Here is a 22,704-nt window from a genome sequence, read left to right on the forward strand (position 1 = left end):
AAATATGCTGATGCCGTCTGTTGGGAGAACTACAGCGCGGAGAACCTGATAAATCTGCTGCGGATATGTGATATAAGTTCTATATCTAATATAGTGTTAGAAAATAGGGCTTTGAATGATATCTTGTCTGAAGCCATGCAAACGTTGACGTACGAGAGGAGGATCAATATAAAATTGCGAAATAAGTGATACGACCGTGAACTAACAGTACTACATAAAAGAAAATTTGAATTATATAAAATTGCGATTAGCACAGGTAATTTGTATGATTGTAATGCCGTTAAAAAATATATAAAAAAACTATAATACTTAAAAAGAAGAAATACATGGAAGATCAAGTGATTATTAATAAAGGAAATATGAAATCCATGTGGAAATGTTTGAAAGATGCTGTGGAACTTGCAGATAATAAAGAGCATATTAAAAAAATAGTATTTAACGGTGAATGTCTAGAAAATAGCAACGATATGGCTAATGTCTTGAATTGTTACTTTGTTCAGAGCATAATTCAAATCAATGATAGTATTGAAACAATTAAACTTGTTGATGAAAGTGAAACAACCAACTCGGTAGCAACATTTGAGCTCACCAGTATCGAGTTAGAAGATATAATGAACATAACAAAATCATTTAAAAACAAATATGGCGGTAAAAACCTATTGTCAGAGGGTGTTATCAAGGACTCTATGGTGTACATTGCACACTTATATAAGGACTTTATAAACGAATCGTTTGATAGTGGCATTGTTCCCAGCTGCTGGAAGATGTCCACAATAATACCAGTGGCAAAAGTAAAAAATACAATGTAACCTGACGAGCTGCGTCCGATTAATACCCTACCTATTGATGAAAAAATTATGGAAACAATGGTGAAAAAGCAACTAGTAGCATACCTAGACGATCATAATATAATCATACCAGAGCAATCAGGCTTCAGGAAAGGCCACTCCTGCGAAACAGCATTGAATACGGTAATTGCAGAGTGGAAAGAGGCTGTTGCTGATAAAAAGGTAGTAGTATCTTGCTTCTTAGACTTAAAGAGGGCGTTTGAAACAATCGATCGAAATGAATTGCTGAAGTTAATGGATAAAATTGGGATCAAGGGAAAAGCTTTGGAAAGGACGGTAATTGGAGACGCAGTTTCATTGGTTGTTGATTTTAACATTGGGCTGCCACAAGGCTCAGTACTTGCTCCGATATTGTTTATAATTTACATCAATGATATAAAAACTTGCTTGAGAAATTGTAAAATAAGTCTTTTTGTGGATGATGCATTAGTTAGCATTAGTGACAAAAATGTAGATTGCGCTGTCATGAAAATACAAGAAAGCTTAAATAATTTATTTAAGTGGCTATGCAGTAGAAAGATAAAACTTAAATAATAAATAAATGTAAGGCGCGATAACCTCCGAAGAGATCTAAGGCCGAGCTTCTCTTCCAATTTGCGTCGTGCTCCTCTTGATTTTTCCCTACAAATTGGCCGGACGGGACCTACATGTTTTATGCCGACTCCGAACGGCATCTGCAAGGCAGATGAGTTTTCACTGAGAGCTTTTCATGGCAGAAATACAATCGGAGCGCTTGCCAGACGCTGCCGAGGGGCGACCCCGCTTAGAAAAATTTTCTTTTAATTGAAAAATCTTATTTCTAAAATTTTGATGTTGCTTTGCCCGGGAGTTGAACCCAGGGCATACGGTGTGATAGGCGGAGCACGCTACCATCACACCACGGTGGCCGCCAGAAGATAAAACTTAATATTGATAAAACTAAGTATATGATATTTAACAAGAACCATAATAACTTAATCCAGTCTAGTCTGAAAATAAAAACCAATGCAATTGAAAGAGTAGATCAAATGAAGTACCTAGGTGTAATAATTGATGAGAAACTAAGTTTCACAGAACACATGAATCATTTAGAGAAGAAAATTGCACAGAAAATAGGATTTATGTATCGAACATGTAAGCAGATTAGCCAACATCACAAAATATTAGTAGATCAATTGTAGATCAATTGTAGAACCACATTTTATTTACTGCCCATCAACACTACTAGTAACAAATGATACGTTAATTAATAAGCTCCAAATACAGCAAAACAAAGCAATGCGTTTGATACTAAAATGCTCTTATAGAACATCAAAAAGTATTATGCTTCCTATGTTAAATTGGCTCAGTATTAAACAATTAATCTGTTATTACTCTTTGAAGTTTATACATTACATAACACAGGGAATGTTACCAAATTATCTGAGTGATAGGATACAGTACAATCATGAGATCCATAACTATGGAACTAGAAGTAGCAGAAATTTAAGACTTACCAAAGTAAGAACCGAGTTCGCAAAAAAGACCTTAGAATACGTAGGCTATAAAATGTATAATGAACTACCAGCAGAGATAAAAGACTGTGAAAACGTTGTTAAGTTTAAAGAAAAACTATTTCTATATTGTAAAAATTTAAATATTTAATACTAGTTAAACAATAAATTTACTCATTTCTTTTTAATGAAATATTTTTAAGAAACAATTATGAATTTTGTAAATTGTACTATACAATGAATTAGGCTTTTTTGGCCGTAATAAATAAAATAATAATAATTATTATTCTCGCGGATTTTTTATTACCGGGGAAAAATTCCTCCAATTCTTTTCTACTAGGGAGAACACTAATTGGGGAATAGGAATTTCGAATTTTCGATGTCAGCTGTTTTGTCAATTGAAATTTCGTTGCGCATCTCTTATTTGTTTAAAAAATTGAAAAGTTTAATTATTGTTGCAAATTTGTTTGAAATTAAGAAATAAAATATAAACAATGCACAGTATATATTGCATTTCATGTGGTATTCACTGAAATGAGTAATGAATTGGTGCCACAGTAACATCAACAGAGGAGTATAAGAAGAAGACGGCCGGATAACACAAACCCGCCGGAGTTGCCTGCTTTCATCAGCAAAGCAATTTTCTGGCGGCCAAGTCGAGTTGAGTTCGCTTTCGCCATATACCAAAATCTATTAAAGCCTTCTTAAAAAATTGTTGCACAATTTCTGGATGGCTGCATCAAATATGCGAAGAGCTCTTCCGTTGCTTATGATATATTTTTCGACTTAAAATAAAGAATATTGTGGTTGTTGTTGTTGTTGTATTAACAGTGAGAATATTGTGGTAGAATGTAAATACATAATTTAGCACAAATTTGTACAAATAAGTGTTCTTTCTTAAAATAACCAATTTCCTTTAACTATTTTGATGCATTCCCTTTAATTTAACAAGTGAAAAAACTCCTATGAAATGGCAGAGAAATCTCCCTCACATTCATAATACCTACTTTTCTCCCATAACCGGTTTCCGCTTTTTCGAACATTGTACAGAATAGGAGAAAAGGGAGAAGTGAAGAAACTCACAAGGAATTTTTATTTAGAATATGAGGAATGGGAGAAGGGAAAAAACTCGCACGGAATTTTCGTTTAGAATTGGGCTGGTAGAGGCGTCGACGGCGTTGTGACTAGGCTTGATTCACGTTGTATTGGCTGTGTTGCTACGCTATGCTCACCCATATCCTGCGTACGAATATTCTCGCGCAATCTTACAATGTCCCTTTGACTTTCGACAGTGCTGTTCCTCAATAGCTCAACTGATGCGTTTAACGTGGCGACTATAGATTGAATTTGACCATCTCCGGCAGCACCCACTTGACTTGACTCTTCCATTTCCGCTCTTTCAAAAGATGATTCGTTTTCACTATTGTTTAATATTTCAGGCGCACGGCTTCGCAAAAAATATTTGTCGGACTACGACATGCGCTTAATAATTTTAAATCATGTACATACGATCAGACAATCGTGTTAGCAATAAATTCCCGCAAAATTTCAACAATATATCACCGTATACGAACAAGCAAGCCGTGCCAAAAAATTATAAAAACTTAGGGCTATTATATTGAAAAATGAAAAGAGAATTTTCGGCGCTGTTAACGTTAATACGATACACAACTTCTAGAATGTTTATTTGTTTTATAATTGTGTTGCTTGGCACGTCTGCAAATCTAATGACACGTTATCCCTATGTTGTACCTTTTATATCTTCCAATCTTATGCTCAGATTCCGTTAGTTAAATATATATATCAAGTTATACAGTAAAGTATATAGTCAAATACAGCGTAAATTATATGGACAAATACATGGTAAAGTAAATGAACGAATACAATACAAACCAATTCTAAATATTCTCGCGGATTTTTTTATTCCCGCGGAAAAATTCCTCCAATTCTTTTCTCCTAGGGAGAATAATTGGGGAATAGGAATTTCGAATTTTCGAAGTCATCTGTTTTGTCAATTGAAATTTCGTTGCACATTTCTTATTTTGTTTAAAAAATAGAAAAGTTTATTTATTGTTGCGAATTTGTTTGAAATTAAGAAATAAAATATAAACAATGCACAGTATATATTGCATTTCATGTGGTATTCACTGAAATTAGTAATGAATTGATGCCACAGCAACATCAACAGAGGAGCATAAGAAGAAGAAGACGGCGGGATAACACAACTCCGCCGGAGATGCCTGCTTTCATTTAGCAAAACTATTTTCTGGCGGCCAAGTCGAGTTGAATTAATCTTTCATCATATGCCAAAACCTGTTTAAGCTTTCTTAAAAATCCTTGCGCAATTTCTGGATGGCTGCTTCAAATATACGAAAGGCTCTTCCGCCGCTTATGATATACTTTTCGACTTAAAATAAAGAATATTGTGGTTGTTGTTGTTGTTGTATTAACAGTGAGAATATTGTAGTTGTTGTTGTTGTAGCGATAAGGTTGCTGTGTTATCGATGTAATGGTCCTTTGCCGGATACAGATCCGGTACGCTCCGTACCACAGCACCATTAAGGTGCTAGCCCGACCATCTCGGGAATGATTTATGTGGCCACATTAAACCTTCAGGCCATCCCCTCCTCCCCCACGTACAGGTTCCATGAGGATCTTGGGGTCGCCAGAGCCTCGTCTGTTAGTGAAACAGGATTCGCCGCGGATAGGTGAGGTTGACAATTGGGTTTAGAGAAGCTATATATTGCGCTGGCAACCTGAAGCGTTCCGCTACACAGCCCCTTGAATCTGGTATTTTAGTCGCCTCTTACGACAGGCATACCTACCGCGGGAATATTCTGACCCCCTAACCCGCTGGGGTAGAATATTGTGGTAGAATGTAAATACATATTTTAGCACAAATTTGTACAAATAAGTGTTCTTTCTTAAAACAACCAATTTCCTTTAACTATTTTTATACATTCCCTTTAATTTAACTAGTGAAAAAAACTCCTATGAAATGGCAGAGAAATCTCCCTCTCCCTCACATCCATAATCAGACCAATTCTAAATATTGTCGCGGAATTTTGTTCTCGCGGATTTTTTTATTCCCGCGGAAAAATTCCTCCAATTCTTTTCTCCTAGGGAGAATAATTGGGGAATAGGAATTTCGAATTTTCGAAGTCAGCTGTTGTGTCAATTGAAATTTCGTTGCGCATTTCTTATTTTGTTTAAAAAATTGAAAAGTTTAATTATTGCTGCGAATTTGTTTGAAATTAAGAAATAAAATATTAACAATGCACATTATTGCATTTCATATGGTATTCACTGAAATGAGTAATGAATTGGTGCCGCAGCAGCATCAACAGCGGAGCATAGAAGACGGCGGGATAACACAAATCGGCCGGAGTTGTCTACTTTCATTCTGCAAAGCAATTTTCTGACGGCCAAGTCGAGCTGAGTTCGCCTTTCGCCATATGCTAAGATCTATTTAAGCCTTCTTAAAAAATCCTTGCGCAATTTCTGGATGGCTGCATCAAATATGCGAATAGCTCTTCCTTTGCTTATGATATACTTTTCGACTTAAAATGAAGAATATTGTGGTTGTTGTTGTTGTTGTTGTATTAACAGTGAGAATATTGTGGTAGAACGTAAATACATGTTTTAGGGCAAATTTGTACAAACAAGTGTTCTTTCTTAAAATAACCAATTTCCTTTAACTATTTTGATGCATTCCCTTTAATTTAACTAGTGAAAAATTTCCTATGAAATGGCAGAGAAATCTCCCTCTCCCTCACATTCATAATCAGCCCGATTCTAAACGAAAATTCCGTGCGACTTTTTTCCCTTCTCCCATTCCTCGTATTCTAAATAAAAATTCCTTGTGAGTTTTTCACTTCTCCCTTTCCTCGTATTCTGAACAATGTCCGAAAAAGCGGAAACCGGTTATGGGAGAAAAGTAGGTATTGGTTCTTTAAAGAAAGAACACTTATTTGTACAAATTTGTGCTAAAATATTGTCACGGATATTAACATCACTAAGTTATACCATCACTAAGGCGATGCTAAGGCCACGATAAGCAGTATTTACGTCTATAATCAAATCATATATACACATATATAAGGCAGCCAAAAGATGTCACACACAGATGCATTTACTTATACGCCTATATATGCGCGAGAGACTGTAAACTACAAACATTCACATCAATAATTCAATCATTATGTATCTACATAAACGAATAAATAATCGCGTCTACACATATGTACGTATACGATCAGCGGAGCGGCAATGCACAAACACATGCATATATCTTATCTGAGTTGTCACAAGAGAGAGCAATAATTTGTGCACGTAGTTGTGGCTGGCGATTTTGTAGCCGAAACTAACTAGTAAGTTCTGGAAATCGAAGAGCCTAGAAGTATGCAGCGTAAACTATAAAAGCGGGGCAGGCGAGTAAGAAGTAATTCAGTTTGAGTTGAGCTATCAATCAGTTTGATTAAGCACGCGATCTGGCGGCCAATAGTAGAGTTTCATTTGAGTTATCAATCAGTTTTTTTATTAAGCCAGCGAGTAGCAAAGTATAAGTGTTATTGTGAAGTACTTTAATAAAGGCCATTTTTCCATTATTCAATATTGGAGTTATTTATTCAACAGTTTAGTGATTCGAACTTAGCAGAGGATTGCAAATAAGAGGATTTGCAAGTAAATTCGTTACAATTGGTGTCAGAAGAGGAATTGTTGAATAAATTCCAGAGGACTACAAGGACATGGCAAAGTTCAGTGAATTGAAGATCCAGCAATTGAAGAAGGAGTTGGAGAGCCGTGGATTGAATACAACCGGCAATAAGATCGAACTTCAAGCACGGCTACGAGAGGTAATGGAGTTGGAAGGAATTGATGTGGACGAGTATGTCTTTTATCCCGATGTGGAAGAGCCAGCGACTAAATTGGAAGAGAAGATAGACTCCGAATCCATTGGCGAGTGTAGACACTAACGCGATACTAGCAGACCTTAAGCAAATGTCGTCACAAATATCAACCGATATGCCAACACAGGAGGCACGTATTTCAGAAATGTCATCGCAAATGTCATCTCAACTGGAAGAGCAGAAGACATATATGGCATCCCAGCTGGAATGAGACACGTATTTCAGAAATGTCGACACAGATTACATCAAAGATGGAAACACAACTGAAAGAGCAAGAGGCGCGTTTATCATCAAAACTCGAAGCGCGTATAGACGAGAAAATAACGCAGTTTGAAGAAAAATTTGAGGCAGAGGTGGATGCTTTGAGAGGTCGTATACAGGAATTGCAACTTAATCGGCCGGCTGCTTCAGCGAGTAATACGAAGGTAAAAACTCCATCTTTTGACGGTTATGTTCCTTTCCAGGTCTTCAAGCTACAGTTTGAGAAGACCGCAGCAGTGAACAACTGGAATGCGGAAGATAAAGTTGCTGCACTGTTCGTGGCATTGAAGGGGCCAGCAGCGGAAATCCTACAGACGATTCCCGAAGGAGAGCGGAACAATTATGAAGCATTGATAGCTGCTGTAGAACGACGTTATGGAAGCGAGCATAGAAAACAGATATTCCAAATTGAGTTGCAAAACCGCTACCAAAAAGCGAATGAGACTTTGCAGGAGTTTGCCTCGGATGTTGAAAGGTTGGCTCATCTCGCAAATGCAGACGCACCCGTGGAATACACCGAGAGAGTAAAAATCCTGAGTTTTATAAATGGCATACGAGACGTGGAAACGAAGCGAGCTACATACGCAAACCCAAAACTGGCATTTGCTGAAACGGTATGACATGCATTGACTCAGGAAACGGCCTCACTATTGAGTAAACCAGCATACAAAGCTCATCGTGTGGAAGTGGAAAGACCAGATTGGGTAGACACAATTTTGGAAGCACTGAAGGGATCACAACAGAAAAATGCCGGAGTGATTAAATGTTTCAAGTGCGGCAACCCAGGTCATATTGCACGACATTGCAGCACCGGTTCCAATAGCTCCAACAATGTGGGTGGCCGTAAACGCAGAGCTGAAGGAGATGAGCAAATCTCCAAGTCCACTCAATCGTTAAACTAAAGCGAGTCAGCCGCAAGGGGCGACAGCTGGCTCCTTCAATTGAATGGCCCATAAAAACGCAGAGCTGAAGGAGATGAGCAAATCTCCAAGTCCACTCAATCGTTAAACTAAAGCGAGCCAGCCGCAAGGGGCGACAGCTGGCTCCTTTAATTGAATGGCCCATAATCTCTATCTCACAAATTGGAAGGTCAAACAATCTTACTGTCGGAGGACATGTGGATTCGAGCGGATTTAGTCAACAAGAAGATAAGACCATTGCATGGAGCAAGATTGCGTACAGCCACTGGAGAAGACAGCACGGTTCTAGGAGAAGTATCATGTGAAGTCGCAATTGGGAACGTCACGGTAGTACACAATTTTATAGTGGCAGAGATTGATGATGAAATCATAATTGGAGTGGACTTCTTAATCGACCAGGGCATCAAGATTGACATGCAAAGCAAGACGATGCGATATAAGAACATGGATGTACCACTTAATTTCGGCTACGAGAGAGGCTACAGCAGTAAACGAGTGCTGGTGGAAGAGTCAGCGAATACCACCAAAATCCGAAGCAGTCATCTGGGCAAAGGTTGATGGAGATTGTGGGACAAACAAATTGTGGGTTGTCGAAGCAGCAAACAAATCAGCACTGAACATACTTGTAGGAAAAACCCTGGCTATGGCAAAACAAGATGGTCGTATTCCGGTAAGAGTACTCAATGAGTTCAAGTCACCACTCAAACTGACTAAAGGAGCTATTTTGGGAAGATGCCAAGAGGCTGAAGTAGTTATTAACTGTGAACAGCTCCAGGAACACGTTTCAGCTAGTAATACTGATCTTTCAAATGACATCACGGCATGGACGGAGGGGCTAGATCAAGATTATCAGAGTAAAGCAAAGCAACTGCTCATAAAGTACGCAAACATATTTGACCAGGATGGTTCTAAACCAGGCCGCACCAACGTTGTGAAACATCAAATTGACACTGGAGATGCGAGGCCGATCCGTCAAGCTCCACGTAGTGTTCCACTGGCGAAGCGGGAAGTTGTGAGTCAAATCATACAAGAAATGAGCGATAGCGGCGTTATCGAACCATCAGCTAGTCCATGGAGCTCACCGGTAGTACTTGTAACGAAGAAGGATGGAAAAATGAGGTTTTGCGTGGACTACCGGAAGTTGAATGACGTAACGAAAAAGGATAGCTACCCATTGCCAAGAATTGACGATACTCTGGACTCGCTATCTGGTACGAAATGGTTTTCCACGCTGGACTTGAAAAGCGGCTACTGGCAAGTTGAAGTGAAGGAGGAAGATAAAGAGAAAACAGCCTTCAGTGTGGCCGATGGTCTTTGGCAATTTACAGTGATGCCTTTTGGACTTTGTAATGCACCAGCTACTTTTGAGAGGCTCATGGACCAGGTATTGAAAGGACTACATTGGAAAACATGCTTGGTGTACCTGGACGACATCATCGTATTGGGCAAGAACTTTGATGAACATCTTAAAAACTTAGATTAAGTTTTCCAGAGAATAGCTGGCGCTGGTCTGAAGTTAAGTCCCAAAAAGTGTGCGCTGTTTAAAAAGTAAGTAAATTATTTGGGTCACAAGGTAACGACAGAAGGTATCCGTACAGCGAATGAAAAGATAGAGGCAGTAAAGGATTGGCCCCAGAATCTGCATGAATTGAGAAGTTTCCTTGGGCTGTGCACATATTACCGCCGATTTGTACCAAATTTTGCCAGCGTAGCCCATAGTCTCCACGAGCTAACAAGAAAAAATAAAGCTTTTGAATGGAAGAAGGAGCAAGAAGAAGCTTTCCAAACATTGAAAGAGCGTTTGTGCACTGCCCCAATATTGGCATATCGGATTCCAGGAGCAACGTTTATTCTAGATACAGATGCGAGCGGATATGCTATAGGAGGCGTTTTATCACAACTGGTCGATGGACAGGAGAAGGTAGTTGCATATTATAGCCGTTCGATTGGACAACCAGAGAGGAACTACTGCGTTACGCGGAGAGAGCTATTGGCATTGGTAGAGTGCATTAAACATTTTCACAAATACCCCTACGGCCAGCGATTCCGTGTCACGACAGATCACGCAGCTTTAAAATGGCTTCTGCAGTTCCGTAATCCGGAAGGACAATTGGCATGGTGGATCGAGCGACTGCAAAACTATGACTTTTCCATTGAGCATCGAAAAGGTAGTACCCATGGAAATGCCGATGCAATGTCACGGAGACCATGTAGTTTGGAATGCAAGCACTGTTCAAAAGCCGAGGCTAAAGAAGACATTATAGATGTCCGGCTAATGACTATAAAATGTACAGATGAATGGAACAAGGAACAGCTAAGAAAGTGTCAGCTAGAAGATACAGATTTGTCACGTGTTATGCAAGGGCTCGAACGAAATGAAAGACCATACAGAGAAGAGATGTCAGCAGAGAGTCCCATTGCGAAGTCATATTGGGCACAGTGGAACAGTTTAGAATTGATATCCGGTTGCCTTCATCGAGTATGGGAGAGTGAGGATGGTAAATGCAAGAATCTGATAGTTGTTCCCAGAACGAGGATTCCTGACGTGCTCAGCGAGCTACATAATGGTCCAAGCGGAGGTCATCTTGGAATCACGAAGACGCTCGAGAAGATTAAGCAGAGATTCTATTGGGTTGGTTGCCGTCAGTCGGTTACCGAGTGGATTGCCAATTGCGAGGTATGCAACAGAGCGAAAGGGCCCAAAACCCGAAGTCATGGCCAGATGAAGCAGTATATTTCAGGTGCACCATTTGAAAGGATCGCCATGGATGTCGCAGGTCCATTTCCTACTAGCAACCGCGAAAACAAATACGTACTGGTGGTTATGGATTATTTCAGTAAATGGCCAGAGGTATACCCAATCCCAAACCAAGAAGCAGAAACGGTAGCAGAAGTGGTTAAAAACGAATGGGTTGCAAGGTATGGTGTACCAATGGAGTTACATTCTGACCAAGGCAGGAATTTTGAATCAGCTGTGTCCCAAGAAATGTGCAAGAAGTTGGGCATTCGAAAGACACGGACAACTGCATTGCATCCTCAGTCCGATGGTACGGTGGAACGTTTCAATAGAACATTGGAGGAGCATTTAAGGAAAGTAGTAGACAAGTACCATAAGGACTGGGATACACACATATCATTATTCTTGATGGCCTACCGATCGGAAGTACATGACACAACGGGCCAAACTCCCGCAAAGGTAATTTTTGGCAATGACCTTCGACTGCCAGCTGATTTGAAGTATGGGATAGATGCCGATGCGGAGAGGAATGTCAAGAAATCCACTGGTGTCTTGGAAGAAGACCTGAGAGAGATACACGATCTGGTAAGGCAACGAGCAAAGATTATGAGTGACAAGATGAAAGCGAGGAACGATAAAGCAATTAATTCGGAAGGGTTTCAGGAAGGAGATTTGGTGCTGCTATACAACCCACAACGAAAAAAAGGTTTGTCCCTGAAATTGAAGGCCCATACAAAGTTGTAAAACGGATCAACGATGTAGTGTACCGCATACAAACCACTACCAAACCACGAACCAAAATGAAAGTGGTTCATTTGGAGTGATTAGCAGCGTTTAGATCGAGAGATTTGTCTGACCGGGACGATCAGACTTAGGTGGAGGGCAGTGTCACGGATATTAACATCACTAAGTTATACCATCACTAAGGCGATGCTAAGGCCACGATAAGCAGTATTTACGTCAATAATCAAATCATGTATACACACATATAAGGCAGCCGAAAGATGTCCCACACAGATGCATTTACTTATACGCCTATGTATGCGCGAGACTGTAAACTACAAACATCCACATCAATAATTCAATCATTATGTATCTACATAAACGAATAAATAATTGCGTCTACACATATGTACGTATACGAGCAGCGGAGCGGCAATGCACAAACACATGCATATATCTTATCTGAGTTGTCACAAGAGAGAGCAATAATTTGTGCACGTAGTTGTGGCTGGCGATTTTGTAGCCGAAACTAACTAGTAAGTTCTGGAAATCGAAGAGCCTAGAAGTATGCAGCGTAAACTATAAAAGCGGGGCAGGCGAGTAAGAAGTAACTCAGTTTGAGTTGAGCTATCAATCAGTTGTGGCAGCTCTGCCAGCCACCTAGCACGGAGTAGTAAACGAACAACCACAACAATACATTTTGACATTTCATTGTATCTTGCTATGTTATTATTCTTCTTATACTTTCTTAGCGACTAGACGTGTCGAGTAACTTGAAATTGAATTATATTAATCTTTGTAATTATTAATAGGTGTTGTTGAATAAATTGAATGAAACACCAAAGTGGTGACCCCGACGTGATCTTCAACAAGAAGCTTTTTCAGTTTTCGACACGTTTGCAAATCGTTTTAGCAACGATAGTGCAAAACCACGGAAAATTCCCAACACGAAATTCAACGAATTTGCGAGGAAGCGTATACACACATACATCGGCACAGAATATTTTGAAAAGCAACGTTCAACGAATGAGCGAGAAGCGAATGCACACATTAAACGTAGGAAGAACATTTTGAACGTTCTAGAATATTATCTTTTTGATGTTGCGGTTGAACGAGTTTTTTTCAATCGGCAATTTTTAACTCAAGCTAAATTAGGGTTATGCATGCCGGCCGATACGATTTGCGTAGTGCTACAAATAAAGATTCGAGTGAAGAAGATTTATTTCATGACAGTGTGATGGCGGAATTGAGCGACGAAGTAAAGCAGCAATTGCAGCAAGTTCAAACAAGCATTGAATCACTGCAAAACAATTACATGCCTTTGTCAACAAGAGTAAACTGACAACGTATGCACGTACCAAATTAAACAGAATCCGCAGTTATGGTTCTCACAACTAGAGCGATCATTTCATTTGAGCGACATTACTTCGGACGCCGATAAGTTTGACTGGGTAACTATACATCTCGATCAAGAAATTCTGTTAGCAGTAGAAGATCTTGTAACTCAGCCCCCAAACGAAAATAAATACACCACTCTTAAAGGTAGGTTACTAGCGAAATTTTCTGAATCTTCAGAGAGTAAATTACGGCGATTGTTGCAAGGCGGTGGCACTGCGGGTATGAAGCCGTCTGAGATGTTATCGTACATGCAGCGCCTCGCACCGGACCCAGGCAGTGCAGCCGTTATTAGAACATTGTTTTTAGGACAAATGCCCAATTCTATACGCCCACTTTTAACAGTATGGAAAGAAGACGATCTGGGCAAATTAGCGCTTATTGCTGACAAGATGTTAGAAGCAGTCAGCTCTCTCTTAATATGATAGCGGTACAAGGAAACGTATCAAGTGCTGCTTCGTCTTCAGTTAACGCGTTGTCGAGCGACGGCAATTCCTTGGGGGAAATTGTCAATACACTTAAGTCACTATCTGAGTCGGTCAAGAAACTGCAGATCGACATCAACAAAATTAAGAATAATCCGACAAAACGTTCAACCTCCCGGGCTCGTTCCTCCAGTAGGGACAAAACAACAACTAGTAATGATGGAGGGAAACATCTATGTTATTTTCATAACAAATTTGGCGATAAAGCACGCAACTGTCGTCCAAATTGTACGTACACTAATTCGTCAAACTAGAGCCGCTGCTGCCAGTCCCGCTGGTGGGTAGCAGCGATAACAGGACCAGCAACAGAACTAAACCGAGTGATGATTCACTTCATGAAACAAGACTACATGTATATGATCGTCACAATTGCTTCCAGTTCCTAGTAGATTCGGGTTCGATTATTTCCGTTATACCACGTAAATTCACTAATTTAAAATTAAAACCAAATGAGCTTCAGCTGTATGCTGCTAACCAAACAGTCATACAGACATACGGAAACCATATCCTCAAACTAGATTTGGGGTTAAGACGAGCGTTCAACTGGACGTTTACCATTGCTGATACTCATATAGCGATTATTGGGGCAGATTTTCTGACTCACTATAATTTATTAATTGACTTAAATCAACAACGTCCTATTGACAGGACCACTGGTCTTACCACAAGCGGAAAATTAGTCGACACTGCCGAGTTTGATATTTCTACAGTTAACAGCGCTAACGATTTTGCAGGACTTTTAACACGTTTTGTAGAGATTACAAAACCCTCACGTAAATTCAACAATAATAGTAGCGTTAATAACGTAAGACACCATATAGAAACAAAGGGAAATCCAATTGCCGATCGGCCGCGACGTTTAGCTGGGGATAAGCTTTCTAGTGCAAAGAATGAAATTAATTTTCTTCTCGAACAGGGTATTTGCCAACCATCAAAAAGTCCATGGGCAAGTCCACTCCACATGGTCGAAAAAAAGTCGGGATGTTGGCGAGCTTGTGGGGACTATCGTAAATTAAATGCGATCACCATTCCAGATCGATACCCAATTTCCCACATCCATGACCTATCAGAGAAATTATATGGAAAACAAATTTTTTCTACAATTGACTTGGTGCGCGCATATTATCAAATCCCCATGTGCGAAACGGATATGGAAAAAACTGCAGTATGCACTCCTTTCGGGCTTTATGAATTTCTCTACATGCCGTTTGGGCTTAAGAACGCTACTCAAACCTTTCAAAGGTTTATGGACGGTATTTTTAAAGACATCGATTTCGTGTACGTATATATAGATGATATTCTGGTAATGTCCACGTCAGTACGCGAGCATGAAGATCACCTTCACCGTTTTTTCCATATTACAGCGGCATGGTTTGACAATTAATGTGAATAAGTGTCAACTTGGAAAACCTGAAGTAAATTTTCTTGGGTATGTCATCAACGGCGATGGTGTACGTCCACCCGCCGAGCGAGTAGAAGTCATAAGGAATTACAAACCACCTGACACAGTTTGCGAACTTAGCCGATTTCTCGGTATCATCAACTACTATCGGCGGTGTATTCCAAAGGCATCACAACTACAGTCGCAATTGAGCGAGTTCACACGCAACATGCGAAAGAATGACAAAAGTAAAATCAACTGGACTAGTGAAACTCTCAAAGCTTTTGATGATTGCAAGCGTAGTTTAGCAGAAGCTACGATCTTGGCTCACCCAGCTCCAGATGCAAAGCTTGCAGTGGTAAGTGATGCTTCAGACATAGCGATCGGTGCGGCGTTAGAACAACTTTGCGATGACATTTGGCAGCCTCTAGGGTTTTTTTCAAGAAAACTTACTAGTACTGAAAGGAATTACAGCACTTACGATCGAGAGCTTCTGGCCGTCTATGAAGCCATACGGTATTTTAAACATATGTTGGAAGCACGCGTGTTCGTCATCAAGACAGATCATAAGCCACTTATTCACGCCTTTAAGCAGAAGCCCGAGAAAGCGTCGCCGCGACAGTTAAGACAGTTGGACTACATTTCGCAATTCTCTACGATGATTATGCACGTATCCGGTGACTCTAACGTAGTAGCTGACACCCTGTCACGTCTGAATGCTATTTCAATGCCAACCAGCGTAAATTATTCGGAGCTTGCGCATGCACAGGCCAAAAATATTGATCTACCTCTACTTCTACAGGGAAGCACTTCGTTAAAGTTACAGACAATGCATTTCGAAGGCAACAGCGTTTACTGCGACATTTCTACTGGAAATATAAGGTTATACGTACCTAAAGAGTTGCGTCACAAAGTATTTGCATCGGTACATGGACTTTCACACCCGGGTGGTAAGGCAACCCTAAAACAACTACGAAAAAAGTATGTTTGGCCTTCGATGTGCAAAGACGTGGCGCTTTGGGCAAAGGCTTGTTTACCTTGTCAACGAGCAAAGATTCATAGACACAACTCCATTTTACCGGATAAAATCGACATGCCGGACAACAGGTTTGATCATGTGCACATTGACATCGTTGTAATGCCCCAGGTAAACGATTATCGTTACTGTTTGACTATGATCGACCGATTTTCACGCTGGCCCGAAGCCGTTCCCCTGCAAGACATATCTGCGATGACTATAGTAATAGTTTTTTGGACTCATTGGATCGCTAGGTTTGGCTGTCCAAAGACCATCACGACTGACCAGGGCACACAATTTGAGTCAGCACTTTTTAGAGCTCTCACGAGCATGATCGGATGTCAACGCATACACACCACAGCCTATCAACCCCAATCTAATGGGATGATAGAGCGATGGCATCGATCCTTCAAAACAGCGCTCATGTGTGACCCAGCAACTCCATGGCCAGATCTATTACTGACCGTGTTACTCGGATTACGAACATGCTATAAGGAGGATCTTCGAGCTTCCACTGCAGAAATGTTGTATGGTGGTCCAATCAGATTAAGCACCGAGAATATATGCGCAACACTCGACCTATTCCAGCTGCTCATCATAACTCGAAGAAAAGTTTATTTTTGCTCAAAAACTTATATGACTGTTCACACGTACTGGTGAGAACAGATGCAGTTCGAGAGCCCTTAGAAGCTCCTTACACCGGCCCCTACGAGGTTATAGATCGTCCCACTGATAGAGTTTTTAACGGGAAGATGAATAACAAGAAAGTTGCTGTATCGGTTGACAGATTAAAGCCAGCTTTCATCATACGTGAAGATACAGATACCAGTTCCGATGAGGCAGCTACGAAACCGATCCCTCGAACATACGAGAAGTCAAGGCGCGTACGATTCCTGAACCAACAGTGACTTCGTCATTAAAAGGGGAGTACTGTGGCAGCTCTGCCAGCCACCTAGCACGGAGTAGTAAACGAACAACCACAACAATAATTTTGACATTTCATTGTATCTTGCTATGTTATTATTCTTCTTATACTTTCTTAGCGACCAGACGTGTCGAGTAACTTGAAATTGAATTATATTAATCTTTGTAATTATTAATAGGTGTTGTTGAATAAATTGAATGACACACCAAACAGTTTGATTAAGAACGCGATCTGGCGGCCAATAGTAGAGTTTCATTTGAGTTATCAATCAGTTTGGTTATTAAGCCAGCGAGTAGCAAAGTATAAGTGTTATTGTGAAGTACTTTAATAAAGGCCATTTTTCCATTATCCAATATTGGAGTTATTTATTCAACAGTTTAGTGATTCGAACTTAGCAGAGGATTGCAAATAAGAGGATTTGCAAGTAAATTCGTTACAATATGTATTTATATTCTACCACAATATTCTCACTGTTAATACAACAACAACCACAATATTCTTTATTTTAAGTCGAAAAGTATATCATAAGTATATCATAACTCGACTTGGCCGCCAGAAAATAGTTTTGCTGAATGAAAGCAGGCAACTCCGGCGGATTTGTGTTATCCCGCCGTCTTCTTCTTCTTATGCTCCTCTGTTGATGTTGCTGTGGCATCAATTCATTACTAATTTCAGTGAATACCACATGAATGCAATGTGCATTGTTTATACCTTATTTCGCAACGAAATTCCAATTGACAAAACAGCTGACTTCGAAAATTCGAAATTCCTATTCCCCAATTATTCTTCTCCCTAGGAGAAAAGAATTGGAGGAATTTTTCCGCGGGAATAAAAAAATTCGCGAGAACAAAATTCCGTGAGAATATTGAGAATTGGTCTGAATACCTACTTTTCTCCCATAACCGGTTTCCGCTTTTTCGAACATTGTTCAGAATAGGAGGAAAGGGAGAAGTGAAAAAACTCACAAGGAATTTTTATTTAGAATACGAGGAATGGGAGAAGGGAAAAAACTCGCACGGAATTTTCGTTTAGAATTGGGCTGAATACCTACTTTTCTCCCATAACGCGTTTTCGCTTTTTCGAACATTGTTCAGAATACGAGGAATGGGAGAAGGGAAAATACTCGCACGGAATTTTCGTTTAGAATTGGGCTGATAAACAAAGAATACCAAAATCATGAAATGTCACAGGGTGACCTAACAGTTATACATTAATTATTTTTGTAAAATTATTAATACAATGCATAAACACATACATACATACGTAAATAACATCATATATATACCTACATCAATAAAAATAATTGAACTCATATGACATCTTCTTTGTTTTTCGCCCCTAAATAATCAAGTTATACCTTCTAATATAACGATATATAGACCAAATTAAAGGTAATGAAATTATCTTCTACACTATAGTATTAAAGTATTTTGTCAATAACACATTTTTTCGACTTATTACTCGATTTATGATAAGTTAGCAATAATTTTCCCATAAAAACATAATTTTATTATAGAAATTTCTTCTAAATATAGATGTTTTATATATAAAACAAAACCTTGTTTTATTACCTATCTAAACACATTACAATTTTCAAGATTGACCCAATAGTTTCAAAGATATTTTATTTTAAAAAAATTTAAAATTTACCTTTTGACGTGGAATTACCCCTATAGTTATTATTTGCACCAAAAAAAATTATACGGTTGGACTCACCATAAACACCACTACCGATACTCATATAAATTTTTTTAATTTGACAAATGTATGTATTCTGCACTTAAGCCACAATTTTTTTGTGGGTACAAGAACATTACAACAACCACGTGAAAATTGCCAACTTCAACTGCAAATATCTTCGGACAGAGATACAATTTTTCTTTTGCGCCTTTGGATTATTGTTGTCGAGGTCAATGCGCGTCTTTTCTCTCTCGATATTTTTGGTAGCGTATTAGCAGTCGACCCCTCAACTAGACTATTACCGAGATTAATACGCGTCTGGTGACACCTCTTTCGATATTTTTGGAGTGTCATGCTGTCGTATAGAATTACCTTAATTTATTATAAAGTTGAATAATGTCAACAACCCATTCCGACAATTGATTTAATCAATAGTATACATTCATATTCTTTAATATAAATTCTGTTCCTTTGTATTCTTCTGTGCAGTAAAAACGTAATTATAGTCTGATTAATTCTTAAATTTGTAGACTAATAAGTAAATTGTTTCTCTTTGTATAACCTTAATATTAAATTGTGAGCCTGTTTCCACTCAGCATTTAGATGATTCAGTTTTGAATTTCCCTACATATCAATACAAATTAATTACTCTTTCTGACTAAATAATGAGTTATCATACAATTGAACAAAAGAAATAATCAATGAATACTTTTGATGATGAAAAACTAAAAAGCACTTTTCGATCACTTTTTGGAATCATAGTTGAAGTCCTTTAATGACTAAATTTTAATATTTCATAAAAACCAACAAAAAGAATAATCAAATATGCTTACCTTTGATGACCAAAAACTGAATATAGTTTTTCAATCACATTTTGGAATCATATTTGAATCAAATGTGTTTACTTTAGGCATATATGTAATACTCCTATATTGCTAATAGAAAATGCTCGCAATGTGTTTTGAATTCGAAATCAAGACAGCCTATAAATTATTTGTGATTGTAGCAGCATAAGTGTGTCAAGAAAAAATTTAAGTACAAATTAGTACAATTTAGGTACATTCGATTATTGAATACAAAAACAAAAACTTTTAAACAGCAATATATCGGCACTCTGATGTTTGGGAAAGTAGCTAGTATTTTGTAGCAATATAGGAGTATTACATATATGACTTTAGGTGATCAAAAATTTAATCATTTTTCATTCAGCTTTCTGAATCTTTTATGAATATATTTGTTGATTGAATAATGAATTTTATACTGGTTGAAATTTTACTATTCATTAAAAATTTTATTTTTTTCATACACATATTTTTTCAATCATGGAGCTAAGAAAAAATATATAAAAATTTTATTATATATGCAAAAGATATTCGTCAAGACAAAAATAATGTAATGCTGCTCGTGAACGAAGATTTCCCCAACCATTTCTCCCCTTCAGCTTCCCAGAAAATACATAATGATTGGGACAATACATAGGTTGCGAGCTATTTGAACCCGAGGTAAGGGAAACTATCTTGACATACCTGAATACGGCTTCAACATCCGGTATCGTATCCGTATTTTAAGATGCAGACGATAATGCTGATGTTGGATGTTGTAGTCGCAGGTGTATATCGGTCAAGTTTGTGTTAGCTGTGGTTCGAATAGCTCACTTTCGCATGCTTTCTTTCCCTGATGAAATAAGATTATGTAGTATCCTATTTTGAATGAGATATGAAGAACAAATGCATTATAATAAAAAAAAATGATTCAAAAATCTCAACCAAAACGATTGAAATAATATTCACGAATATTATCAGAAAATGACTGTGAAAAACAGTCAAATATTACTCTAAAACTATTAAAGCTCAATTTTACAATGATATCAAATATGAAAAAAAACGTTTCGAAATAGGAATCATAAATGATTATTCAAGAATAATCACATTTATGGTACATTTTTCTCCCGACGATACGTTAATTTTCGAACAGAAAATGCTTTTAAATTTGAAGGTTTTTAATCATGATTCAATCATGGTTTTCAATCATCATAATAATAATAATAATGATATTAAAATATTTTTTTATCAAAATTTTCAAAAAATGCTGGCTGGGTTGTGGGCGAGGTGGTATTTTTATAGATGATATAAGAGGGCCTCCCCCACCAATACAAGAAAAAATGTATAGTCCCCCAATACATATTTTTGATCAGCAATGAATTTTCATTTAACCAATTAAGCTATTCTTTATTTTTATTATAAGGGGTGCCAAACTATCATTTTCACCCAATAAGCCTTTTTTTTTAATTGTATATAATTTTGGGTCGTGTTTTATTCACTGGTTATTTCAAAAGCACCATTGCATTTTAACAAAAATATTGAAGTATATATTTTTTCTAGCATTTCCTTTACCAATTGGACAAGATCCTTACCCATCATTAAATCCCCAGTAACGCAAAACGGAACATAGCTTTGACCAATTATTTCACAGTAAATACAAAGCACATTAACAAATCAAATATATGCAACTCACAATTGTATTATATACAACGAATCTCCTAAACTATACCCTTCTTATACTTTGCAAATGGCGACTTGGTCACGAACATTACGATAATATTTATACCTTCTAGAGTTGGCAAATCTCCGCGTACCTGTGATTTTGTCACAGCTACTGAAATATCACAGTACAAATCAGCGACAGCTTATAAGACACCCTGCAAAAACGCTCTCGTCATTCCACGTCATTTGACTAGTCATTTTACGGTCATAGGTTATATTCATAGTCACATTTGCATGGGCGTGATTAGGTTTTTTGACCAAATTTTTTGTAGGGCAGTTATGCGGCAGTTACTCACGAACGTACGTAGAAAAAACGTGCCAGCTGACACCACCTATCTTATGAATGTGCAATGTAAACGAAAACTCAACGACGTGCAACGCCCGCACGTACGTAGCCCGGAACGTAGAAATCAAAACAATTTTGATTTTTTCCGTAAGAACGTGTCGGCTGATCGCTCTCTCACTAGACAGAGTTGCCTAGTAAAGTTTTGTGCGCTAATTTTTGACCGTTTGCAGTTTTATGCCAAAACACCTAATTACAGTTTGAAAAATTGTGAAAATAATTCGAAATAATTATGTAAAAGTGCAGATTATAAATATGCAATCTATTTATATTTATTTAAAATTAATTCCAGCCTTTTACAACATCAAAAATTAAAATGGAAAAAGTTGAGCATGCATGCAAACTGGTCAATGGCAACAGTGCTTATCTGTAAACAATACACACACAAATATGTTATGTACATGTACACAGACGAACACATTGATTCCTACGGGCTTGAGGGTTCGCTCAGAAGTGTTTCGTATGACAAACGTCCGTACGTACGGCACACGTCGGTGGGTAATTGCCGCTTAAGAAGGAATAACCGTGACAGATTGCCTGTGAGAACATTTATTTGCTGTTACCAATCACGCTTACAAATAAACTCAATCATAAACTAAAATAACGGCCCTACTCTGTGCACTTGACAAATTGTCAATAAGTTGACAAGTAATCAAGATTTTTATCAAGTTGACAAATATTTCTATTCTGTGCGTAACTTGACAACTCTTAAAATCTCTACGACCTGTGCTTTTCACCATACTGTGGTGACCTAAATAAAGTAAACAGAAATCAGCTGTTTAGTGCAACAATCGCGAAATGGAATAAAAGTACGAATTCAATAATGTTCATTATTTTTTGTAACAAATATTTTAAAATCATGGTTTTTTTAAGGAAATGAAATATGGAACGTGCTACGCATGAGCAATTGGAGCGATATGTCTCGTTTTATTCTGCTAACCCCGAAATGGGAATAGGAAAAAATAATCCGCGGGGTTTTTTCGGGGTCATTTCGGCATGGCTTTGGAGACTCCCTCGGGGTTATTTGGGGGTCATTCCTGGATGGTTTTTTGGGAATCCATAT

General features: G+C 38.2%; 1 protein-coding gene across 5 annotated transcripts in view; it reads right to left on the reverse strand.

The window, feature by feature from the left end:
- Pka-C1 (Protein kinase, cAMP-dependent, catalytic subunit 1) overlaps positions 1-21,395 on the reverse strand; it is a 110,267-nt gene extending 88,872 nt beyond the window's left edge. The window contains exons 1-2 of one of the 5 annotated variants that reach the window (XM_067766314.1): positions 21,169-21,352; positions 20,282-20,455 (exon numbers count right to left, since the gene is read on the reverse strand). The gene's annotated coding sequence lies outside the window, so the exon portion shown is untranslated. Of the gene's footprint in view, positions 1-20,281; positions 20,456-21,168 lie in introns of all 5 variants that reach the window. The other 4 variants (XM_067766313.1, XM_067766316.1, XM_067766315.1 and 1 more) reach the window with 4 other exon arrangements.
- Between the last annotated feature and the right edge of the window lie 1,309 nt (positions 21,396-22,704).

The sequence above is a fragment of the Eurosta solidaginis genome, chromosome 2 (assembly GCF_040869045.1).
Source record: "Eurosta solidaginis isolate ZX-2024a chromosome 2, ASM4086904v1, whole genome shotgun sequence".
NCBI classification, from domain to species: Eukaryota; Metazoa; Arthropoda; class Insecta; order Diptera; family Tephritidae; genus Eurosta; species Eurosta solidaginis.